This window comes from Eubalaena glacialis, chromosome 16 (genome assembly GCF_028564815.1).
Source record: "Eubalaena glacialis isolate mEubGla1 chromosome 16, mEubGla1.1.hap2.+ XY, whole genome shotgun sequence".
Taxonomy (NCBI): domain Eukaryota; kingdom Metazoa; phylum Chordata; class Mammalia; order Artiodactyla; family Balaenidae; genus Eubalaena; species Eubalaena glacialis.
This window is the reverse complement of record NC_083731.1, coordinates 87,819,018-87,839,472: the sequence shown is the minus strand read 5'-3', so window position 1 is coordinate 87,839,472 and position 20,455 is coordinate 87,819,018.

The following is a 20,455-nucleotide window of genomic DNA, read 5'->3' as shown; positions in this document are numbered from 1 at the left end:
GCTTATTTATTTATTTTTTTAATTTAATTTTTATTTTATATTAGAGTATAGTTGATTTACAATGTCATGCTGGTCTCAGGTGTACAGCAAAGAGATTCAGTTCTACATATACATGTATCTATTCTCTTTCAGGTTCTTTTTCCAAAATAGGTTATTTGAAGGGTCACCATATTCTCTCAGCTTGGTGTTAAATGTCCCTGTGGACTCCATGAGGGAAGGACATTCATTAGCTTCTTTCCTCTTTCCCAGAGTCCATGCAGACTTGGGAGAGGGGGCCTTGGGGGACCACCAGCTCTCTGAGGAAAGTAGCTCAGATCCTAGGAGCGTCTAACAGGAGGCCCAAAGTGTTCTGTCATCACACAGATGACACATTTGCATGATTACAGCTATGATGAGTCTCTTTGCAGCTGTCCACTTGTCACTCTGAATATGTCCATTTGTCCCATTTTAACTTGAGAAGTTGTCTGATTTTTTAAAAACGTATTTGGCACCCAAGAAGGTAGGAAAGTACAGCTTAAATGTATCATTCAGTATATTGAAGCTAAACAGCAATCCGAGAATTTCCAAAATCTTCTATAATTTTGAAGACATTTCACGAAGACCCGGTGGATGATTCTAAAGACGTAATTATCCCAATCAGCTGTCAGCTCTCAGTAATATTGCTTATGTCACATTTCAGCCAGAGGAAGGTTGCAAGGTTTCTACCATAGAGATTCAGCAGGCCAGGGCCAGGTCCTTTCATAAACCACCAGTGGCATTTTAAGTAGTGTGATTTCTGGCTGCTTTCAAATTAGCCTTTCCAAGAGACTTGAATGTTAAAAACTTAACCAGCAAAATACTTTCTCTGGAACCATGGGTGGTCTTCTGAAGCAGGTTTCAATGATTCATCTGTAAAGACAGAGGATTCTTTCTTTTTTATCTTAATTTCTAATGGCATTAACTATTCCTACTTAAGACAGAAATAGCTGTGTTCTCTCAGTTTTGTTTGGGGTTGCATGTAGCCAGCAGCGCCCTGCAGAGGTATTTTCCTCCCCTGGGTTGACTGTTTACAGTCAATAGAAGGTCTGCAGAATAGGCTGGCAATCCTTTAATTGCAGGTGAGAGAGGCAGGTGCCCACAGCCTGGTACACATCACCCCTCGGTGAATCAGGTAAGAACTGTGTCCCCTGAAATCTAAGCACAAATCTGACTCCTCTCAGAGGCCTTCTCTGGGAAGAAGCTGTTTCCTGTGTCAGCCCCTCCTTCCTTCCTTCAATATCTTGGTATATTTATATAGTTGTATAGGGTATGTGCTCGGTCATAAATGCAGTGCCGAGGTTGAAGCAGACACTAACTGTGAGGGAGACAAGCCTTTTAAGTATTTACAAAATGGGTCGCGGTTGTAAGGAGAGTGCAGATTCCTCTGAGGCGTGAGGGAGCAGCGACGACCTGCGGACACTCAGGACGCGCGCGGAAGCTGGGGAACCTTGTTCACGGCGGAGGTCCCCACGAGCAGCACGTGGAGAGGCCCAGCTTGTTCTGGGAGCGGTGGGACCAGGTTTGGGGGGAGCCGAGGCTCCAGCCTGACAAGGGCCTGGTGTGGTGCCCGGGGTGTGAACTCTGCCCTGGAGGGAGTTTACTTGCCTTTCAACAGATGGGTGATGTGACTTGAAAACCGTGAAATCTCTAGTCTTCCAGAAGCTTGGTCGTTACAAAGCTAGGTGAGTTAGACCTCTGGCTGGGAGCAGGGGATGTGGTCAGCTGTGCCTGGAGAGGCGGACGGTCAGTCCCCTGTTTGGAAATACCGGGGCTGAGACTCTTCTGTCATCGGGCTCACGTTTGTCCTGTTCCGATCTCAGGGGAGACGGTGCTGAGTGCGAGGTGCACGGTTAGGACTCGGCTGAAGCACCTGCTCAGGTCAGATCCGCGCTCCCCGGTCCCTGAGAGGCCTCGGGTGGGGACGGGACTAACTTCCCAGCCCCGGCGTGGCCATATGTCCCACAGCAGCATTGCTCAGACGCCTGGCCTGAGTCGGCCACTGGGTGAAAGGCGTTTGTCCACTTGCTTCTAGATCTGAGCCAGCCGCCTTCATCTGAGAGCTAAAATCCTGCCTGCCAGTTTTTTCTCAGCCCCTCGCCCTTGTCTTAGAAACGCTGCCACTCTTGCTGCTTGTTCCTCGGGTGGCCGAGCAGCCTGGCACAGAAAAGCTCGAAGGCTGGCCCCTGGTTCGGGGTGGGCGGCGTGGCCCAGGGGGCCTGTGTGCAGCCTTTTCTGCTCCCCCAGCTCTGTCACTCCTGCTCACCCTGGTCCCCGCGGTGCGGCCTCTCGGCTCCCCTGTCGGCTCCCCTGTCGGCTCCCCGGTCGGCTCCCTGGCACTCAGCACCCCTGCAGGGAGATCTTCCTGGGTAACGTTAACCCCAGATAAGTGCCCGGAGAGAGAAGTAGTCAGGTGGCTGGAGATGGAGCCCAAGCAGGAAGGTGAGGAAGGAGCCGCACAGAGAACCCAGGACCCTCCCTGAACCTGGAACTGAACCCCATGCGGGTTGGGGGACGGGGGGCGGAGCAAATGAGGAGCAGCTGCAGTCACGTGACCCGAGGGTCCCGTTTTCTGCAGAATGACTGTTAATCCTAATGTCCCTAAAGCCTAGGGAGAGAAACTGGGATTCAGTGTTTTTTCAGATGCGCCATTCAGAAGTGGGGAGGGAAGACTCGCGTGTGAGCTTGTAGAGAGGAAGCCTTCCTCCTTCCGTTGCTGCTGTCCCCCTCTGTGGCCCTCACCACGTGGCCTAAGGTCTGGGTCCCCCGTTTCCCAGCCACGCAGGTTCCAGCTAATGCGGGGGCCGCCTCCTGGGCTGCCCATGGCCGAGGTTCCGTCCACGCAGAGCGCCCAAAACGCATCCAGGAGGGGAGCTCAGGTTGCATCCGAGTCCCATCCGACCGTGAACGTTGTATTCCCTTGAGGAGTCGCACATCTAATAAACCTGCGCGGTAATTCTTGCGCTCGGCTGTCAAACCTAGGACAAGGCGCCTTTACGGACATACCTTCCTGGAAGGTGAGTTTGATGAGGAGGTTATGGAAGGTCAGGTTCCAGATGAGGCCTCTAGAGAGAATGTCTTCTCTCAGCTCATAAACCAGTCAACCACCCATAACGCTGTGGATTCCAGTCACTCTCTGACTGGATCCCAGTTAGATATTGCGTTGGGGAGGGTGATGGTTAATTTATGTGTCAACTTGGCTGGACCACGGTGGCCACGTATTTGGTCAAACGCTGGTCTGGATGTTGCTGTGAAGGCATTTTTTTAGATGAGATTTTTAGATGAGATTAACATTTGAAGCAGCAGACTTTGAGTCAAGCAGATGACCCTCCATTGTGTGGTGGGCCTCGTCCAATCAGTCGAGGACTTAAGAGAAAAGGCTGAAGCTCCCTGAGGAAGAAGGAATTCTGCTTCCAGGCGCCTTCGGATTCAAGCTGTACCATCATCTCTTCGCTGGTCTCCAGCCTGCTGGCCTGACCTGTAGACTTTAGACTCGTCAGCTCCACAATCTCTTAACTCCTTAAAATCAACCTCTCTCTTTCTTTATCTACCCCCGCTACCAACACACACACACCCTATTGGTTCTGTTTCTTTGGGAAAACATGACTAATACAAGCACCAAAGATTAATCAATCAGTCAATCCCCAAGCTGCATAGACACCAGTGACCAGAACTTGTGGAGCCGTAATATGAGTGAAAGGTTCTCTGTCGGGCAGACCGTAGAATCTCGAGGGGCTCCAGGTGTTCTTAAAGGCCGAGTCACACCACCCAGAGGTCACTGCTCGGAAACCACTGGACCGTCTCGTCTTTTTCTTCAGGCCCAGCTCCCTTTGCCCCCCACTCCCTTTCCTCCCTTCTCATAATTCCCATCCGGTCTCCCCCCTCCTCTCTCCTCTCTCTACCGTGCAGATGGCCTCCTGCCAAAGAGGCTTCGTCCGTGAAGGGAAACGCCTGGCTCTTGCTGGTTTTGATACGATGACTGGACGTTGGTTCAGGGAGAATAAGAGAAAGAAAGCTATGGTTCTCTTCTGGAGGAACGGCCAAAATGACACTTTCTGAGGTGAGCGCTTGCCTGAAAACACTGTTGTCATTTGTTGTGAAACATGCAAAACAGCCAGCGAGTGTGACTCCCTTTGGCTGAGAGCTTCAGTACAGAGAACTTGTAATTATTCTGCCTCTTCAGCAGCCCGGGCAGTGGGCACTGCTTTCCTGTGAAGAGAGTGATGCACAGAAAGAGCCCAGGGTCTTCGGGGACTCAGAGACAGACTAGGAGCAAGAACCTCTGTGGTCCTCTACAGCTCCCAAGGACACTCAGGAGTCCAGGAGAAACTTGTTCCTCAGGACCCAAAGCAGAGTCCCTGCAGGCATCACTTCTCCCTTCCCGAAAAGCCAACCCCGCCTGCATGATCGTATAAATCACTCTGGGGGAACACTGTCTTCGTTCTAAACAAGTTCTGTGCTGCCCTCTGACTGGGATTCAGGGTCCCAGGAATGGCATCTCCTAAAAATCCAGCATGCCCTTTCATAAGCAAACCAATTCAGTTGTCAATTTCCACACCTCCTCAAACAAAATGTAGAATTTGTTAGTGTAGAGCAGGAGCCCGAATGTCAGAAAAATCCTACATTAAACAGTACAGTGGAGTCCGCCACACAGGAGAACAAGCTCATGGCGTAGAAGGTATTCCTCATTTTCAACACATGTGCCTTATCTGGCTTGATCTGCCCCTATGGTCAAAAGTCTATATGGCTCCATGGGTATAAATATTGTTTTTTCACCAAAATTCAATCCAATGGATAAAGAGTTACCTCTACCAAAGATAATACCAGCTTTGGAGACAGCTCTAAAAGATGCGTTTGAAAGAAATCTTAAGTAACAGCAACATTATCAGAATAATGAATCGCCCAATGAAGGAACATCTTTGAAGTTAATGATATTTATCTGGATATTCAAGGCTTGTTTGTTGTTTAGAATCTCAGTACTTAACGGCCAGGCCTCAACGCTGCACATTCTGTCGGAAGTGGTGAACATGCTGAAAGCCCGACCCGCGCTTGGGGGCCTCCCAGTCATAATGTGACATTTGAAAACAGCATATCTCTTATTCGGCGCTTCTACATCTGTTATCTCATCTCGTCTTCACATCTGTCCTACGAGCAGGATTACGATCTTCATCTTACGGATGAGGAAATGGAGATTCAAAGACAGTAAAAACCAGCCTTAAAGTCAGTAAATGGTACAAAGTGGTAGAAAACATGTAAAAAGGTTTTCAGCCAATAGTGGTAGAGCTGAGATGTGAACCCTGGATTCCAACTCTCAGAGCCATGATCTCCGGGTCACGCGATGCAGCCGAGGAGTCCCTTTCCACACTGCGGTGCAGGGAGAGGGGACCTGGGCTTCTGGCCGCATTTGTGTGGGATGAAGGCGTGGGACTCCTGGCTTCACCTACAGCCCCAGGATGGAGCGGCAAGGACCATAGAGATTATCTGGTCCTGCAGCTTCAGCCTGGAGATCTGCAGAGGCCCCCCCAGAGTTCTGAGGAGGCTGCCCCAGGGAGTGAGAGAGGCCTGCAGGGGGTACCTGGCCCATCTCAGCCCTGCTCCAAACACAGGACCATTCATCTCTTACTCTGCAAGTGCACAGACGTGGACCCAGAGAATCCCCACTCCATCCTTGGTCTCCTGGCTCTGAATCCATGGAGGACAGCAATGGCTTGATGATAATGAACACCAAGACAAAAAGCAGAGAGACCAGATTCTAGTCTGAGTTCAGCCACCAACAGCTGAGGGAGCTTGGGCCCATCACTTCTTTGGATTGTTTTTCTTACTCTATAATATAAAGGAATCAGAGGTTCTCTCAGGCCCTTGTGTTCTTCAAGCTGGAATCCCGGGTTATGGAGACTCAGAGCAGCCACCACAAGGGCACGGCCCCTCATGTCACAGCACTGTCCCTGCTCCCTACGGCCAAGCTCACCTTCCACACCTGCCACATACCGTTGGTGGCAAGTTTCCGGTTCAAGCCCCAGGGTCCCATCCTTCTTTTATTGTTACCCCAGGAAAATAGCAGGACCTGGCTGTGATCCGTACCCCGCACCTCCACTATTTCTGGATGCTGTTGGGGTGGAAACACCAGGCTCCTATGAAAAGTGTGCAGACCCTGGAACGCCAGAGCAGCCATGGGTCCCTGGGAGGTCGTCTGATCCTTTTATTCCTCTCTCAAAAACGTTTATCCATCTGCAGTGGAATGGATAAACAAAACGTGGTCTACCCATAAAATGGAATATTATTCAGCCTTAAAAAGGAAGGGGGATAGGGAGCGTGGGAGGGAGACATAAGAGAGAGGAGATACGGGGATATACGTATACGTATGGCTGATTCACTTTGTTATACAGCAGAAACCGACACACCATTGTAAAGCAGTTATACTCCAATAAAGATGTTAAAAAAGAAAAAAAGGAAGGAAATTCTGACACCTGCTACAACGTGGGTGAACCTTGAACACATTATGCTGAGTGAAATAAGTCACAAACAAAAGGACAGTATATGATGCTACTTACTGTGGTGTACTTACAAGAGGCAAATTTATAGAGACGGAAAGTGAAATTGAGGTTTCTAGGGTCTGGGGGGAGAGGAAGGGGTAGTTAGTGTTTACCGGGTGTAGAGTTTATGTGAGACGATGACAACGTTTTAGGTGGAGACGGTGGTGATCGTCACACAACATTGCGCATGTACTTCGTGCCACTGAGATGCACACTTATGTTGGCTAAAACGGTAAGTTTTATTTTGTGTATATTTTACATTTTTTAAAGCAGAGTCTGTATCGAAATCAAGCTCCTGGGGGCCCAGCGCACGCCTCTCAGGTGGGCCCGAGGCTGCACACGCAGCTCCCCGGGCGACGTGAATCACGGAGTCTGGGACGCTCCTCCGAGCTGTTCGCGGTGGGGACACTGAGCCTGCGGCCCGTGAGGCCGGGAGCACCGGGCTCCCAGCGCGCCCTTCCCAGAACTCCCCCAGCACCTGCGGCCGCGGGACGCGGCTCAGCCGAGACCGCCGCCCTCGGCCGGCGGGGCCACCGCGCAGCCGCCGCCTTCGGACGCTCGGGTCGCCGGGGCTGCGCGCAGGCGGGGCGGGGTGGACGGGCGCAGCGCCCCGCACTTCCGCGCGCCACGCGCCCGCCCCGGGATCCAGCCTGACTTGCCCTTGGGACCATCCCTTCCTTCCTTCCTTCGGGTAGAGTCACCAAGGGCGCGGAGAGTCCGGCTCCCGTGAAGACAGGAGCCCGGCCGTGGGCAGGTCCTTGAGCCCGGCGCTGGCCCCAGCGGTGTCCGGTGTCCCGCCGGCTGCCGTGCCCCTGCGCCCAGCCCAGCCCCGCCTCCCTCCCCTGCCAAGCGGGTGGGCGGGGCCGCCCGGAGGAGGGGCAGCGGCAGCCGGGGAGCAGGGCGGGCTCGGCCCTGACCCGGCGCCGGCACCCGCGCAAGTCACTTCACTTCTCTGAGTCGTTTTCTTAATTGTGGCAAAAGAGACGTAACATATGATCTACCGTCTTAACCATCGTAAGTGTGCAGCTCGGTGGCATGCGGTACTTTCACACCGTTGTGCAGCCGGCACCCCCATCCATCCCCAGAACCTCTTCTCTTTCCAAACTGAAGCTCTGCCCCCATTAAACGTTCGCTCCCCAGCCCCCTCCCTCCAGGCCCTGGCCCCCACCATTCTTCCCGTCCCTATGAATCTGACGACTCACATAAATGGAATCATACAATATTTATCCCTTTGTGGCTGGTTTATTTCACCCGGCATAATGTCCTCAAGGTTCATCCATGTTGTAGCAGGTGTCAGAATTTCATCTTGAGTTTCCTTTTAACTACTCCTGTGCAAAATGGTGATGATTTCTCACTCTCCAGAAAGAATATCGTAAGAATCAGAGAGAAAATATGTAAAACTATCACAGAATAGGTGCTCCATAAGTGGAAGATATTACTATCTCTACATGTATTACCAGTATAATAAGATGTGGAAAGCGTCTGCAAGCAAAATGGAAAGAGTCTTCGGACAAAAAAAATGTTGCCTGCCATTCCAGTAAACAAGGAATGTTGCTTGCATCAAACCATCAGCCAGGACGGTGCACCCTGAGGGGATTCAGGATGGAGAAAAACAGGACACTGGCCCTAGACAGTTAAGATGCAGATCTAAGGAAGAATTTCGACGAGCCCAGACTCTTGCATCTTCCCATTCATAGAAAAGCGCGAAAATTGTTAACTGCGATGTCTGTGTTTTGTGATTAGCGGTCCTCATTTGATGCTCCACTACATGTTTGATTGTTTCCGGCAAAAACTCCTGTGCATCCCGGCTCCTCCCCGACCTCTTCAGAGAAGTTTCTCAGAGCATCTGAGAGGCTGTCTCCTGGGCCATGGTCCTCAGCAAGCTCCCCGAATAAAGCATAACTCGCAACTTTTAGGTTGTGCGTTTTTCTTTTTCAGTTGACAAGTTGCCTCTGCCTGTTCATCTGGGCTTGTGAGGTTCAGGGGGTCAGTTCAGAGCTTCCCACAGTAACGTGGGATTCTTTGGAGGCAGAGGAGGACTGAGGCCAGACTGTGGTTTGGCGGCCTCGTTCCCTCCAGGAGGTGTGTGTACGGGTAGAGGAGGTGGGAGAGGGTACAAGGAGACCGGGATGTTTCATCCTGGAGTCTGGGGTGGTTTTCCAGCACTGCCGCAAGAAACTCCTCTGGGCCAGCATGGAGATGCAAGGCCCCCAGACCTGGATGCACAAATGCACATGTGCAGACAGTGAGACAGCAGTAAGCTGGGAAGCAGTGGGCCAGGCTTCCCAGGGAATCTCCCAGAACCTGGCCTCCAGGAAGGAGATCTCAGCCATGAAAGGCCACTGCCTGTGGGTGGGCTGCAGGTGCCAGACCAGCAAGTGTGGAGGAAGCAGCAAGGGTGACGGGCAGAGGCTGCAGAGGTGACAGCAGCTAGGAAGCTGGTGTCGGCACGTGGCCCAGGGCGTTTGCTGTGATCCACCTGTTCTGGGATTCTGTTCTGTTCTGGGATTCTACCAGTCCCTGTTGGGTAAACCTATCCAATACTGCCTCAGGGGATGAAGGCCTGGGAAAACCCAGCTACCCAGGAAGCCCAGAGAGCCAGGGATTCAGGCAGCACTGGCTGCACCCCACGCGGGGGCTCTGTCCGTGCTACTATGCCACAGAAGTTTACCTGCAGGGACAGAAGAGACTCTGAAGAAAGAACCAAGGGCAAGAGGGACAAGACGGAGCAATATGAGAAAGCCCTCCTGCCCGGTCTGTCGCGAAAGTATCTCAGAGGAGGAAACCAGGCCCCCGGAGCAAGAACCAGCCGACACGACAAGGGCCAGGCTACATCTCCAAGAACTTGCTGCCATCCAGCCACAGTCTGGAATAAATCTTGTTACGTGATTAAAGATATAAAAGAAGAAATAAAAGATTATGGGACTTCCCTGGCGGTCCAGTGGTTAAGACTCCGTGCTACCACAGCAGGGGTTACGGGTTCGATCCCTGCTCAGGGAACTAAGATCCCGCATGCTGCACGGCATGGCCAAAAAAAAAAAAAAAATTATGGGCGAGGAAAACAAGCAGATGTAGAAAATAAACAAATAGAACTTCTAAAAATTAAAAACATAAATGAAATTTAAAGCAATAAATGTTAGGAAACAGAAGAGACAATTGGAAAGAAAATCAGTGGGCTGGAAATTGGATCTGAGGAAATAGAAGGGACATATGATAGAACACGTGAAAAATAAGATGAGAAAGTCTAACATGTATCTAAAAGAAGTTTCAGAAAGAAAGAAAATAGAAGATGAGGGAAAGAAAATTCACAGCGGCCGTTTTCCAGGACCAAGTGTGTATCTCTCTAGTCATGCCCTTAGATCCAGGAGAGCAGGCACCCTGCCCTGGGCCCTGCTCCTCAGGGAGCCCCGGGGCTGCCAAGTGCCTTCCTCAAGGTTTTCTACACCTCCTCCAAAGGCGAGGACGAGCAGGGCTGGCAGTGTGTAGTCAGGATGCCAAGCGCCTGGAACAAGCCAGGGTGGACCACAGGCCTGGTTCCCCCCTTCAAGGCACTCTCTGGCTCTCTATCTGGCTTATGGGGACATCGAGTCTTCCCCTCTGGGTTGTCCTGGGACATAATTTAATGCCCAAAATGAACACGCAGGCCCAAAGGTGCACTTAAGTGCAAGAACATCGGTATATGGCATTGCAAGACTCAAACAATAGAATCGATCAAACCACGTGCAGCGTAAGGAAGTCAGGAGGCGAATGATTAGTAATTGAGTTGCGAGGCCTCAGGCTTGGGGCCCACACAGGATGCCGGCTGCTGCTGGAATAACCAGCCCCCAGCCCCCGGCTCCAGAGCTGATGCAGCTGGTGGAGGGCAGGAGGGGCGGCTGCAGCCACACCTGCACCCAGTACCGTCCATCAGCGAGCCCGGATATCCGGCCCCTCGGCGGCCCCGGAGGAGCACTGCCAAGCGGGCGGGGGTCAGCAGGCCTTCTCCCTGAGGTTCAGGCCGGGGGACGCGGCCTGGGAGCGGCCCCGAGTCCCCACAGAGACCCACACCCGCCGGCTCAGACCCCAGCACTGGGACGCCACGCACCGAGAGCTGCCGGCCAAGCCTTCTCGGCAAGACTGCTCCAACGCTGGTAGGGAAGAAAAGTTGTTTGTTTGGGGGTTTGGCTGCTTTCCTTTTGCTTTTCTTGTGGCAGAAAAAGGCGGGGAGCAGGCAGAGAGAGCCCGCTGGGGACACTGACCTGTCCGGGTCCCTTCCCCATCACCCGCCCTGTGCCCACCCTGCGGGGACCCAGCGCCCTCTCCTGCTGGGACACCGTGTCGGACTGGGGGCGCCAGCTCGGAGATGGTGACTGAGCCGGCCGGACGCCGGAGGTCCCCCGGATGCCTCTGGTCCTCCCGAGTGTCCTGCACGCGGGGTGCCCGCCCGCCCCGGGAAGCAGCCTGGGTTCGGGCCTCGAGGCAGCGATTAACTCGGCGTTCTTGCAGCTGCTCCGCCCCAGGTGCGCTGCGGGGCTTGATCTGATCCCGGTCCTGTAGCCCGAGGTGGGGGGAAGAATTTCTCCTTTGTTGTGGCTCCTTTGAAGGCCTTGGGCTCGCATTCCTCTGAAGTCCCTCCGAGCACAGCCCGGCTCCCCTGGCCTCCCTTTTCCCTGGCCTCCCTTTCCCCTGGCCTCCCTTTCCCCGACTGCGGGGCTGAAGCTGAGATTCCATCTCGGACGCGGCTGTTTTCTCACCCAAACGAAGGGCCCCCAGAGCGGGGAAGAGGGAGCAGGCCCGCGCAGTAACCACAGCGCCCCTGGCCCCCGTGTTGACAAGCCCGCCTGGGCCTGGCCCGGCTGCGTGGCTTCTGTGACCATGTCCTGGGATCGGGCAGCTTCGAGGCTGTGCCGCCCGAGAGCCCCACATGGCCCTGCTCTCTCGCAGGAGGGCCCACGCTTGGTTTCACCCCCTGTTTGCCGTCAGCATCTTGAAACTCTCAGTACTTGTTTGAACAGGGACCCCTGTGTTCACTCTGGATCGGGCCCCAGTGGGGTAGAAACTTGGGCCCGGCCTGGAGCACGTGCATGTGACTACTTGGGGGTGAGCAGACGCGGGGAGACCGAGGGGGAGGGGGAGGGAGGTGGAATCGGGGTCCTCCCCACGCTCCTCCCCTGCCCCGACCCTCCTGTGTCTCTCATTCTAAGTGTCCGTTGTGCCTGCTGGGACCGGGGCCTAGAAGGGTGCCGGGCAGCCCTGTCCCTGTGAGCCAAGTAACCCCCGCCCTGAGGACAAGGAATGGGCCCCCTGCCTCTGGTTTTACTGTGTCCGACGCATCCCAAATTACGGTGCCTTGAAAACAAAGATGAAGCTTCCTTTGGATTTCCTGGTATAGGCTAATCAGAGAAAAGCAAATGTCTTCTGAAATGTAGCAAAAGCAGTCAGTGATGGCTTTAAATGCCTGGCGTGACCCTCCAGAGACTGAGAATGGGTGGCGTTTGTGATGCTCTGAGGATGGCAGTCCAGGTTATCCCAAGAAAGCCTGACTGGTGACTCCACTCTCTCTGGGGGTGCGTTCATGATCTCCTCAGTCTGGGAGAAGATTGGCCTCAGTATTTACTAACCTGGTCTTTACAAACAAGGGGCCCTGATGACCAGCATGGGGGGCGCAGTGCGGGGAGAAGGAAGGAATGGAAATTGGGGGAACCTCGGAAGACTGGACAAGGGAACCCTAGAATCCTGCCTCTTTCTCCGACCTTACGATGCCTCGGCTCATTCTTTTTTTTTTTTTTTTAATTTTTATTGGAGTATAGTTGATTTACAATGTTATGTTATTTTCAGGTGTACAGCAAAGTGAATCAGTTATACATATACATATCCATTCATTTTTAGATTCTTTTCCCATATAGGCCATTGCAGAGTATGAGTAGAGTTCCCTGTGCTATATGGTAGGTCCTTATTAGTTACCTATTTTATATATAGTGGTGTGTACATGTCAATCCCAATCCCTCCCCACCCCCAGCTCCGGCTCATTCTCATGCAAACATAAAAAGGCTGGAAAAGTAACGCTTTAGGGAACATACAGGATTTTGGAAAATTTAGCCCATTCCATGAAAATCCATGCCATTCTATGAGCCTTGGTCTGGGTGGGGTGGGGTGAGAGGTGTGCCTTGCCAACTCAGACGTATGGAATAAATCTGAGAGTTGGAAAGGACTTATGTGTAATCAAGTCCTGACCATAAATAATCAATATGGGAAAAGTCCTGACTATTTATTTTTTAATTGAAGTATAGTTGAGTTACATTGTTGTGTTAATTTCTGCTGTACAGCAAAGTGATTCAGTTTTTTATATATATATATATATAATTCCTTCTTTTTTTAATATTCTTTTCCATTATGGTTTATCATAGGATACTGAATATAGTTCCTTGTGGTATACAATAGGACCTTGTTGTTTGTCCATTCTTTATAGAGTAGTTTGCATCTGCTAATCCCAAACTCCCAATCCATCCCTCCCCTGACCCCCTCCCCCTTGACAACCACAAGTCTGTTCTCTATGTCCATGAGGCTGTTTCTGTTTTATAGACAGGTTCATTTGTGTCATATTTTAGATTCCACATATAAGCGGTATCATATGGTATTGGTCTTTCTCTTTCTGGCTTACTTCACTTAGTATGATAATCTCTAGTTGCATTCATGCTGCTGCAGATGGCATTATTTCATTCCTTTTTATGGCTGAGTAGTATTCCATTGTATATATGTACCACATCTTCTTTATCCATTCATCTGTCGATGGACATTTAGGTTGCTTCCATGTCTTGGCTATTGTAAATAGTGCTGCTATGAACACAGGGGTGCATGTATCTTATTGAATTATAGTTTCCTCTGATGTATGCCAAGAAGTGGGATTGCTGGATCATGTGGTAATTCTATTTTTAGTTTTCTGAGGAACCTCCATATTGTTTTCCATAGTGGCTGCACCAACTTACATTCCCACCAACAGTGTAGGAGAGTTCCCTTTTCTCCACACCCTCTCCAGCACTTGTTATTTGTAGACTTTTTAAAAATGGCCATTCTGACTGGTGTGAGGTGGTATCTCGTAGTTTTGATTTGCATTTCTCTAATAAAACAATGTTGAGAAACTTTACATGTGCCTATTGGCCATCTGTATTTCTTCTTTGGAGAAATGTCTATTTAGGTCTTCTGCCCATTTTTTTGCTTGGGTTGTTTGTTTTTTTGTTGTTGAGTTGTATGAGCTGTTTGTATATTTTGGAAATTAAGCCCTTGTCAGTCATATCATTTGCAAATATTTTCTCCCATTCTGTACGTTGTCTTTTCATTTTGTTAATGGTTCCTTTGTTGTGCAAAAGCTTGTAAGTTTGATTAGGTCGCATTTGTTTATTTTTATTTTTATTTCTATTGCCTTGGGAGACTGACCTAAGAAAACATTGGTAAAATTTATGTCAGAGAATGGCTTGCCTACATTCGCTTCTAGGAGTTTTATGGTGTCATGTCTTATATTTAAGTCTTTAATCCATTCTGAGTTTATTTTTGTGTATGGTGTGAAGGTGTGTTCTAGCTTCATTGATTTGCATGTGGCTGTCTGACTTTCCCAGCACCACTTGCTGAAGGGACTGTCTTTTCCCCATTGTATGTTCTTGCCTCCTTTGTTGAAGACTAATTGACCGTAGATGTGTGGGTTTATTTCTGGGCTCTCTATTCTGTTCCATTGATCCACGTGTCTGTTTTTGTGCCAGTATCATGTTGTTTTGATTACTGTAGCTTTGTAGTATGGTCTGGAGTCTGGGAGGGTAAAGGAAAGGTCCTGACTATAAACAATTAATATGGGAAAAGTCCTGACTATAAAAAATCAATATGGGAAAAGTGAGACCCAGAGGGGAAAACACTGACTTAGGACCACTTCTGCCATCATGTTATCATCACCATTGACCGTCCACACATTCACTGAACACTTAGTCTGTTTCATGCACTGCATTTGCCACATTTCCTGCGACAGCTGTCCCAGGACGCAGGCAACTGGGGTGTAGTGTTAAGTGTCAGCAGTGTAGGGGTTCAGCTCAAATTGTTCCCTCAGCTGAGATCCCTCCCCGGAGTTGCTGACGGCCAAGACGGTTGATCCTGAAACTATCAGTTTAAGGTGAGATTTGAGAACCGAGGAGGGTGGTTACATGGTTTACATGTAAACCGTCTTCAGAGTCCGAGAGCAGATGCGTGGAGATCAAATAAGTTTCCAGGGTCAAGCACGCCTGTTGTAAACCTGCTCCTTTGTAATTTACAGTGTGCTCCTAAACCAAAATAACTCTGGAGATACTGAGATAAACAGTTACATAGAACAGAAGGAGAGAGTATTATTGAGAACAATGTCCAAAGGGCTGGAATCAAAGCCAGAAGATGTTGATCTAGTCTAAATGTATTAAGGATCCCATTTGACAAGCCTTGGACTTGAGCCCTCCTGATAGAAAAATCTCCATTTTATTTCTAAAGATCATGCAGGAAGAGACTCTCCCTACCAGCACCCGCACTCCCACCCCAGGAAATCTTTCCTTGGCTCCCATCCCATGCCTCAGGATTAACTATGGAGAAACTTTATCTCAAATCTTGTTCTAGTACTAACCCATCTGCATCATGTAAAAGAGATGGGAAACACAGCTAATTTCTGCCCTCGATAGAAGTATGCCTCACCCCAGGAGGAACACTTGGGCCCGAGCGTGAGATCCCAGTCACGCGGTCCTGGTTATTTTATGTCTTCATCAGAGCTCACGTCTCTGTGTCTTCACAGGACTTCCCCGAGGCCCCAGCGGGCAGGGCCTGGAGGCAGGAGGAGGAGGGGTGTCCATGGTAACATCCATCCCTCTGGCATCGCCTTCCTGCCCAGAAGACCCGGGGAGGCAGCTGCCCATTAACCGAAACTCCATGAGCCTCCCAGTTGAGGATGAGAATAGGATGCAAAAAGCAAGGGACGATCATTAAGGGCAGTAAATAAAAGGCGGTCCAGGGTGGAAAAAATGCAAGGATTACCCAAAGGAGGACAAGAATCCCAAACATAGTTATTAATGGCAAGGAGATAAAGTGTTTGGAAACGGCAAACACTGAGCGAGAACTCAGGGGAATGAGAAAAGGCTGACAAATTATATGTGAGCTCGTAACGGGATCCAGGGAAACAACCGCACGGAGCACAGCAGTTGTGAATCGCATAGTTGAGGTATCGTGTCATGGACCAGGGAGGAGGGCCGTCTCCCCGGAGCCCCCGGAGCCCACAGGCCGGCCTGCAGATGGCGGAGATTTAGCTGAGGTGGAGGGGATGGAAAGAGGGCCCTGCAGAGGGCGAGGGGGCAGGGCTGGATGGAGAGAATTCCCAGCAGAGCTGGTCCCCTGCGGACAGGCCAGCCAGGCCCAGCCCCAGGGGATGGGGAGGCCCACAAGGGCGGGGCAAGTCGTCACCCAGTGTGTGCAGACCCGGAGGCCGTGGGACCACTGGCCGAGCAGCTCTTCTAAACATGCTGGGGAACAGGCAACACCACAGCCCGTGGGCCCTTGGGGGGTCTGCAGAGCAGCCGTGGCCGTGGCCCCCTAGGAGCCTTGGGTGAGCTCCTTGAGAAGGGATGGGCATTTTCTCAGCCTCTCCAGGCAGCCCTGCCGACGCCATCAAAGGCTGAACTTGGCAGGGACTGGGTAGCCTGTTCCCACCTCTGTCCACCGAGACCCAGGCCTGGTCTTTCTGTCATTTCTTGGGGTCTATTGTCTGCCCATGTTTCAAGCTGAGAGAAGGGCTGGCAGCAGAGGAGACTGGGGATGACAGAGGGAAGCAGAAGGCAAGAAGGCCCCGCTCAGGGTGGCCACAGGGTGGGCACAGAGGCCAAGGCGGGGTTCAGGGTAGCCTCCAAGGGCATCAGACAGCGGGCTGAGGCCAGGAAACCATCCCTGGGGCCTGGGCCCGCTTTCAGCCACAAGCAGCTGAGAGCCTCATCCACTATGTGATACACGCCTGTCTCCCATGCCTTGTGCAAATGTGTATTGATCCCCTGCACTAGACTCAAAATGCAAAATGACCCATGTGGACCCCGGTAGGGACATGGAATAGGGGGAGATGGACGGGGAAGCAGATGATCACGCTCGGGGTGGTGGGTGCATGAAATGAGACCCCTGGGGTGGGAGTGGCTGCTCAGCCCGCAGTGAAGCCCTTGTGGGGGGGATGCGTGGGCTCCTGCAGACCGAGCAGGGTCTGTCCAGGCAGGGGGAGGGGTGAGGGCAGCTCTGCACAGCTATGGAGTATAAGGTTGAGGCTGGATTCACTCGGCCTGACTTTGAAGCTGTGTGACCTCAGGCAAGCAACTTAACATCTCTGTGCCTCAGTTCCTCATCTATAAATAAGGATGGAAAATGGTACCTACCTCCCAGGGTCGTCCTGAGGATTACACATGTTGGTGTATGTAAAGACCTTAGATGCGTGTCCGGCACAAAGAAAGTGCTCTTTAAACAGGAGCAGCTGTCTTTTGTCATGTGTTGGGAGAACTTGGGGAAATTCAGTGTGATTGGACGGGACAGAGAGACACAAGCTCGAGGGCTGGAAGGGGGCAGACAAGGAGGGCGACGCCCGAGAAGTCACCTCGGGCAGGCACAGGCCTTGGGTCTTTTGGAGGCTGAGATGAGAAATAGCTTTCTACCTCTCATGTTATAGATTTCTAAGTATACTAATTTTTTCAATATATTTAAGATCATTTTCCAATTCCGTGACCTACAAACCTAAAATTAAAACACGCTGCTGTTTTTATATTGCATCATTCAAGAGCTGTACAAAGCTATTGCTTAAACATGTATTTACTTGCGGCCAAAAGAACAAACAAAAATGAATGTCAGAGTTTATTATTTGGCTCAAAAAAAAATGCATCATGCTGGGGCAGCTGAAGGAGAAAAAATGAGTTCTACAAAAATAGGTGACCCCAGATGGTAAGATAAGTAATCAAAGCAAAAATCGTTGGCATTTTAGTGCTTATGAAATCCTTCACCTAAATGCAGTGCAAAAAGGTCCTGCTGCCCTTTTGGGCTCTTGGCCTGGGAGGTGCCGGGCAGAGGTGCTCAGGGCCCAGGAGAGGACTTGGGGTCAGAAAAACCCAGGGAGAAACCTCAGTAAATCTCTTAGGTAAGGAAGAAGACACTGATTTTTAAATTAATTTATAATGCATTCACCTCTGTTTCTTAAAAATATTATATATACAGACCTTCCCCAAAAGCTAAATTTCATCAGGTGAGAGATGGAATGTCGAACTTCTGTGCACTCCGGGCCTCTGTAGGGGGCTCGGCCCCCCTCCTCCCGGCTCTTGAACCAAGGAGCAGGACAGCGGGAGGGGCCGGGTCTCAGTGCGGCCACACGTTAGAGGAGTTGGGCAGTCACTGTTTGTCCTCACCTTCTCCCGTGCGACGCCCTGCCTCAGGCACGGACCCGGGTGGGCCTCGCCGCCTCTCTCACTTCTGGGCTCTCAAACACACATGAGCCCTCATAACCTTTGTCCTCCAGTGAGCTAACCCTGACCCTAACCCTAACCCTAACCCTAACATTAGCCCCAGCCCTACACCGAGCCCTAGCCCTGCACCTAACCCTAGCCCTAGCTCTAACCGTAACCCTAACCCCAACATTAGCCCTAGCCCCAGCCCTGGCCCCATCAGGCCTCAGGCCCCAGCCACACGCCTGGTTTCCAGAGGGCTTCGCAGCCCAGCACGCAGTAATGTGCTACTTTGGTTACTTGGCCATCGTATTTGGGCAGAGGCCTCCTTCCCAGCATTCCTGCCCAGAGACGGCTGGGACGAAGCCAGCTGCAGTGTTCCTGTGGCCGTGGCCATAACGGCCTCTAATACCAGCAGAACCACCCAAACTGAAGCACCTGGGTCCCCGATCACCACTGGCCCCGCCTCCATCACCTAAGTGCTATGATGGGCAGGCGAGAGGGACACGGGGGGGTCTGGAAAACCGGACTCCTCTGCCCCACGTTGTCACCGGCGTCGGCCTCAGCTAGCCGCACCGACCCGAAGACCCTGCCGTGCTCTGACGACGCCCACCCGCCAGGCCCTCACAGCCTCGGAGCCAAACCACGAGCCCCGTGGGAGCGGCGGCTGTGACCGAGCTGGACGAGCATTTGGAACACAGTGGGCGTCACCAGGGCCTGGGGGGGGATGGAGGGTGAGGGGCACAGGCCAGGACGGCCACGTGTCCCGGCGGTTAACAAACAAGAAGCGGGACCGGCTCCACGGATGCCCACAGGGCCCGACCTCCCTCCGGCCTCTCCTGGGCCACTTAACACGCAGCCTTCATAAAAACCGTGAGCTACCTTATCAGGGATGCTTGGAGATTCTCGAGGCCTCTTAAAGTGCTGAGGTCTGGAGCACTGACTCCAGAAGCCGGGAGGGGTCTGAGCGACTAATCACCAGGTCGCTGATTTCCAGGCAAAATCCTGGGTGTCCGGACACCTTCAAGGTGGGATGACAGCTGAGAAGGATCCCTCCTTTGATGGCAGCAGCCGAAACGTAAAGAGTTAAAAAGATGCTCCAAGGTCAGGAAATTCTACCCTGGATTTCGACAGCAGCTCCCCCGCCCACACTTTCCCACTAACCATCTGAGGGCGGCCAGAAGGTCCTGCCAGAGGCCACTTGAAAGAGAGCGGTTTGCTCTGCGCTCCTAGAACTGCAAGTCTGCAAGTCCAGAGTCTTTGATAAACATTTGGCTACAGACTCCCGCTCAGCAATCCCCGCTCCCCCCGGCCCAGATGAAGCGCAGGGCCCGGGTCTCCTGGGGAGGAAGGAGCCTCTCGTTTCCCCCCTGGCCTCGATGTGGGCCAGCGGCACGCGTGGCCAGAGCCCTGGCCGTGAGACCCGGAGGACTGAAGGTTCCTCCCAGCACACACGTCCAGCAGGGCCTTGCACCAGGCGCCGTGCCAGGAACTGGTCATCGGTCGCCCACTCTTTCTGGAGGCCTGTCATGCCTGGTGCTGCTCTCCGTGCTGGGGACACACACAGATGAAAACAGTGCTTTGCCACCAAGGGGCTTAGTGGAAAGTGAAGGGCTGTTATCAAGTCACAGACAGACAGACAAGGTAGATGATGTTTGGTACTGAGGGGGAGACGGGACAGGACACGGGGCGGAGGAGAGGGAGCGCCGGGTGTGCAGCAGCCGCAGGGATGCTGGGCCTCCGGTTGGGAGGAAGCAGTCAGCGGGGACCTGTGGGCAGAAGGGAAGCCAGTGTGGGTCCCAAGACAGGCTATGGTTGAAGCCCCGGGAATCGGGCTGAGACGCCGAGAGGAAGGGCTCCTGGGGGTGTGTGGAGAGTGGGACCTGCGGAGGCGGGGTCACGGACTCGGACCTGACGCTCCCCTGGCTTCGGGGACCCACAGCGGGCCCCCAGTGGACGTGATTTAGGGGTGAAGGAGGCTCACAGACAGAGAGGACGTGATTCAGGAGGGGCTGCCCATCCCCCGAGCCGAGCTGGAGCCCACACCCAGGCCTCCATGACACTGACACCCAAGGGGGCCACTCGAACACCGGACACGACCCTGACTCACACAGACCCCACTGTGACGTAACCCGCCGGGGCCTGGCTGGACCTGCAGTGAGCGGCGTCGGGTGGAAGCAAGTCGGGAAGCGAGGAGGACAGAAGCCCATCGTGCAGGGCGAAGGGTGAGAGGTGGCAGTCGTGGGCCGGTGGTTGCCTGGCAACCAGGATGCAGCCCTGCTCTGTAGCCAACTCCCCCGCTGTCAACACTCCCATCGGGCCGGTTTCTAGTTACCCAGGGGAAGCCACCGAACAAGGAGTTGGGAAGAGATGTGCACAACTGGCTCTTTGGAGCTGTTCCTACCAATGCCAGCTCGCCGCTGGTGGGGACCAGGGCCTGGAGAGTGCAGAGGTGAAGGGCGTGGACTC